Here is a 6000-nt window from a genome sequence, read left to right as displayed (position 1 = left end):
TCTCCTTCTTTAGAGGTTTTTAAGGTCAGGCTTGACAAAGCCCTGGCTGGGATGATTTAGTTTGGAATTGGTCCTGCTTTGAGCAGGGGGGTGGACTAGATAACCTCCTGAGGTCCATTCCAACCCTGATATTCTAGGATTCTATGATTCTGATTCTCTAGTGCAGTGTGAGGGGACTGGTTGACCCTGCACTTCCTCAGTTCCTTTTTGCCAGCAACTCCAACAGAGGGGTAAGAGGGTGGCTCGTGGAATGGACGTGTGCAACACATCTCAAAGAACAACAGTTACAGAAAGGTTTTTTCTTCTTCAAATGCTTGCACATATCCATTTCATGTTCGGTGACTCCCAAGCAGTACCGTAAGAGGTGGGCTCAGAGTTCATGGACACATGGATTAGAACACTGCCCAACCAAACCCAGTGTCATCTCTAACTTGCTGAGCGATGGCGTAGTTGGAAGAAAGTATGTACTGACACCCAAGTCGCTGCTCTGCAAATGTCCTGGATTGGGCCTGGGCCACAAACACCACTGAGGAAGCTTGTGCTCTCACAGAATGGGCCATCAGGAAGGCAGGTGGTGGGACACATGCCTGCTGGTAGCACATGTGAGTGCACAATGTGATCCAGGATGAAATTCTCTGAGCCTTTCATTCTATCAGCTACTGTCACAAAGAGCTGTGTGGATTTACGGATCGACTTTCTATATAGAACACTAGGACGCCTTGCCTAACATCCAGAGTATGGAGATATCATTCCTCCCTATTCTTGTGCAGCTTCGGGAAGAAAATGAGCACGGAAATAGCCCGATTACTATGAAACTGCGAGACTACCTTCGGCAGGAACATGGGGTGGGGGCGATGTTCTACCTTGTCTTTAAAGAACCCTGTATACGGAGGTTTTGACATAAGAGCTCTAATCAGGGATTTCCCTATACCCCCCCTAGGGAGGGTGTACACCCCCCTGAATTTCCCCAATCCCCCCCCCCCCCCGGTTTTGTGAACTAGTTACATGTAGTGTTGCCAATTTAGTGATTGTTTGGACATTTGAATTGAAATTGAAACATTAATACACACTTTAAAAGCATATAAAGTGTATGATAAAATACACGTATCTGAAAAAGTATAATAGATTTGAAAAGTATGAACAGAGACTAGCTTCCTTATACAGCTGTTGTTTTTTATGACAATGTCAGTGCATTCATTTTGGTGATGCTGCCAACCTAATAATTTCAAATTATTATTTGTAAGCAAAGTCTAAATGATCTCTCCCTGACAGTTAGTGATGAGCTGGGGCTGGAGGGAAAGGCTTCAGTACCAGATTGTATTTACATTCACACCTAATCTACCTAGGTATCCAGCAAACAGAGCTGTTTTGCCCAAGTGATAGATTTTGGCTGGGGCTGGGTTACAAATCACTTGAATGCGGGGGTGGGGGGGATAACGAAATGTTGTTATTTTTATTGTATGAGTAAAGGGCACTAGAACTGTACTTAGCCTGTGCTGATTGAGGACATCGAGAGAGGGTGGGGACAGCTGTTTTGCTTGATGGTCTGCCTGAGTCACAAGTACTATTTGACCTGCCCCTCTCCACTGTTTAAAGACAGAGCTGATTAGGCTCCATAGAGAGTCTTTTGTTTTGTTAAGTAACCAGTAGAGCTGAAATCACTGATAATCAGGTCTAAGTGCTTAGATCTGCTGTGGGGACAGTGTTTCTGTGGAAGAAATGACCCAGTCTGCACTAGCAGCGAGGTTCCCTCACTGAGAGCTCAGCTGAAATCACTGAGAGTGGGTGGAACCTCAAGAGACCAACTCGCAGAGGTCACAGTGGCAGCAGAAGGTGACTGCGCAGGGCCATTGGCAACAGGAGCGATGGAGTGAACGGTGGCACAATGAACAACAGTGGCCAGAACAAACAGTGAGCAGCTGGAGGAACAAGCGAGGTGCCTTCTTGCCCCCCACCTGGGAGGTGAACTCACGTGAAAGCACCTCTGAACTCTGAGTCTCCACTGACCAAGGACAACACTGGTTGAGTGTTAATGAGTCTGTTAAGAACGCCAGAGACACAACACAGTTCATGCGAACAAACATGGCTGTGGCATCATCCTTTCTATTTAAGCAAGAGATACCACACACTACAAACTGGAGGCCAATGTTAAGTGCATTGTCACTTGTTCATCCTGAAGCTGAACACTGGTTCCGAACAAGACCAGCAAATGCTCACTATCTTTCTGCAAGAAACTCAACTGACTGGCTAGAAGCATGTGGTGCAACAGTGAAAGACTCAACAGTTGAAAAAGTGAAGAATTCTCTCACCACATTCAAAAAATTTGCATACATGGCTGATGAATGCACCAGTGCAAATGGGCATCAAGTATTAAGTCATTGTGTACGTTATCTTGATGTCAGTGGTAGGCCAGCAGATGCATTTCTAGATGTTCAAGTTATAGAAGATACATCGGCTGCATCTGTGACAACCCACATCTTAGAAGAGTTAAATGCTTGTCAATTGGACCCCAAACAGATGGCTGCTTGTGCATTTGATGGAGCTGCAAACTGCTCTGGAAGACCTTGTGGAGTACAAGCTTTGCTCAGAGAAAAGTGCAACCCTATCCTCTCCTATACACACTACAGAGGCCATCTACTCCAACTAGTGCTAGTACAAGCTGCAGACTCTTCAAAAAGCATTTAAAAAGCTATAAATGTAACGTCTTCATTATATTATTTTTTCAGCAAGAGTCCAAAAAGACTGAATAGCTTGGAAAATTCAAATTAGTTCAACCTGGGAAAACCTTCTGGCTTTCTCATTAACGATCCTTGGCTGTTGTCTTAAAATTACTCCAGCCGTTATTACTGGCTTTGGAAATTATCTACCAAGATGGGATGGATCTAAGTAGTGAGGCTGGTGGATTACTTTTGCGACTACGTTCAGAGAAGGCTATTGAACCACTTGGGTCATTAAACAATGCCATCCAGGCATCTGCTACAACAGTAGTAGATCTCTGTCCAGCAATAGAAGCTACATTTGGATCAATCAGAGAGCTATCCACTGAAAAAGTACTGGAAGAAGCAAAGACTTCAGTCCAGAAGTTGACTAATGATGGCATTTATATTGAATCCTTAAGTGAAGAGGACAAGAAGTGTTTGTTAAGACAACTGAAAAAGTACATAGACTTGATTCTTAAAAATCTAAAACAGCGACTTCTAGATTCTACTCAACCTCTACGTAGCTTTTACAGATCCCTGTCCTATAAAACACCGACAGTTGAGTGGAGTGAGGCATTACCAGCAACGGGGCTGCCATGTGCTCAGGACAGAATAGAGAATTTGAACACAGAGTGGAATATCATACAATGAATGAATGAAGATTTGACTTCAACTTCTTTTTTTTTCATCATCACTAGTGGCTCGACCCAATCTTTATACTATGTTTCCTGGGATGAAAGAAGTAGGAATTCCTCTCTTGCTATTCCCAGTCACAACAGCTACAGTTGAGCATTCTTTTTCATCATTGAATAGAATTTTGTGTTCTGAAAGAAGTCGCCTTCTGCCTGATCATGTGAATGAACTAATGAGCATATCAATTGAAGGAATGGAAGTAACGGACACAAGAGAAGCCACCAAAGATGAATGCATTGCATTCAAGAAGTTCATTAACAGAGTTGTGCAAAATTATAAGAGGCAATAAAGAGTCTATAAGGTGCCACAGGACTATCAGACGTATTGGAGCATAAGCTTTCGTAGGTGAATACTCACTTCGTCAGACGCATGTGGTGGAAATTTGCCTCTGGAAATTTCCACCACATGCGTCTGACGAAGTGGGTATTCACCCACGAAAGCTTATGCTCCAATACGTCTGTTAGTCTATAAGGTGCCACAGGACTCTTTGTTGCTTTTTACAGATCCAGACTAACACGGCTACCCCTCTGAAAATTATAACAAGAAACCAAGAAGGATGTAGATGTAGTGCTTCACAGAAGGCTTGAGTAGCCAACTTTAATTTGTGTGATGATTTTAAAACATGAGTTAAATCTAATAAAATGGTCATGAAACATTTTTCAGTTTTTACTATGGTGCCATACAGCCCACCTTCACGGTCTCACCCCTCATCAACCCTGACACCCCCCCCCCCCGCAAACTCAAACACCCCCCCTAATTTCAATTCATGGGGAAAATACTGGCTTTTCTACCCCTTCCTCTGGGAAGCGGAGAAAGGAAATAAAAGAAAAGGGGAACCCAGCTGTTGTATCAGCTGATTAATATATGCACAACCTCTTTACCTCATAAGACACAGAAATCCAATCATGTTCTTAAAAAAAGGAAATTTTATTAAAAAAAGAAAGAAAAAGAAAACACCTTTGGAAAACTTAGGTTATTGCTAGATCTTAAAAGAGCAAGTGCAAGGATTAATCACCAAGCGTAGCTTTCTTGGGGTCCAGCTTAAAGGTTAGAACAAAACAAAAGCACCTGGGATTAGCACAGAGGAATCTACAAGCCATAAAAAGAGATAAGCCCAATCGCGTCTACCTGAACATTTCCTGTTCTACTTCCATATCTGTGGTTCCAAATGAGTCGTTTCTAGGTATGATCCTGATGATTTTTCATACCTGGCCCAGAGCTTTTTACAGCATAACTGCTGCCCTGTCCCTCTGCAGCTGAGAGAAAAAAAAGACCTACACACCCAGCAGTTTTTCCCATTTTAAGAGAGTACAGCTTCCTTATTGGTTCCCCATGTCAGGTGCCAACTCATTTTAAGTTTACCTCTTAACCCTTTACAGGTAAGGCAGTTAGCTGTAGAATCCTCCTTAGCAGCTGTACCCTAACTGAATGGTTGGGGAGTTACACAAGGGTGCTACCCACCCTCATTTATCACAGATGGGTTCCCAGATTTGCGGGTATAGCCTTTCAAAGCCCTTGAGGAAGTGAATGCACATTTCATGTGAAAAAACTGATCAGCCACCCAGCAGGGGGTAGAATGCTGAGACCGCTGCTAGGTGTACCTTAACAGATGAAATCACTAGACCTTGCTGTTTCCAGACTGGTCTAGAGTATCTGCTTCATCTGAGAGATGACTCAGTGCATGAGAGGCAGGGGTGCCGGAACCGGGGGACCGAGGGGCCACGGCCCTGCCACTTTAGCAGCAGGTGAGAGCAGGGGGGAGGGTGCGGAGTCTCAGGAGAAGAGCTGGAGTGGAGGGGGGCCCATCAGGGGAAGCGGCAGAGTCACAGTTTCAGCATCGGTGGCCCCCCACTCATAGGGAGGTTCTGGCACCCTGGTGAGAGGCCTTGATGGGTAGACCAAATGGAGAAATGCTTCCACTTGGCGAGGTAAGTAGCTCTGGTAAATGGTTTCCTACTGTCTAGCAAAACCTAGCAGACCTGCTCTGAACAGGCCAGTTCTACAGGTTTAACCATAGAGCATTTGGCTGTGATCTTGCGAGATCAGGTCCGGAAGGGGAGGGAGCGGCGTTGGAGTTGCTACTGACAGGTCTAGAAATAAGCCAAACTAGTGCTGACGTGGCCAGGCTGAGGCTATGAGAATAACCTTCACCCTTGACCTTCAGCAAGAGGTGCACAAAAGGAATGGGGGGAAAGGTGCAGAACAGGTGCTTTCTCCAAGGGAGTAAGAAGGCATCTGTGAGCGAGCCCAGGTTGCAGACACACAGACAGCAGAACTGCTGACACTTCCTGTTCTGTCTGGTTGGGAACAGGTCTACGAGGGGAGTACCCCGCCACTGGAAAATGGTCCTTGCTATGTTGGGGCATAGGGACCATTCGCAGTGAGAAGAGCTAATCTGCCAGCTCGTTTTGGGCTCCCAAAAGGTGAGAAGCTTCAAGGTGGATCGAGTGCTTTATGCAGAACTTCCACAAGCAAATGGCCTCCTGACATGCGGGGAGAAGAGCGGGCCACTCTCTGCCTGTTGATGTAAAACATGGCTGCCATATTGTCTGTAAGAACTTGCACCACCTTGCTTGCGATGTGGGGTAAGAACACCTGACGTGCTAGG

Source organism: Terrapene carolina, unplaced genomic scaffold (assembly GCF_002925995.2).
Source record: "Terrapene carolina triunguis isolate 2854851 unplaced genomic scaffold, T_m_triunguis-2.0 Scaffold94, whole genome shotgun sequence".
NCBI classification, from domain to species: domain Eukaryota; kingdom Metazoa; phylum Chordata; order Testudines; family Emydidae; genus Terrapene; species Terrapene triunguis.
The sequence above is the reverse complement of the archived record's forward strand: the minus strand, read 5'-3'. Positions refer to the sequence as shown.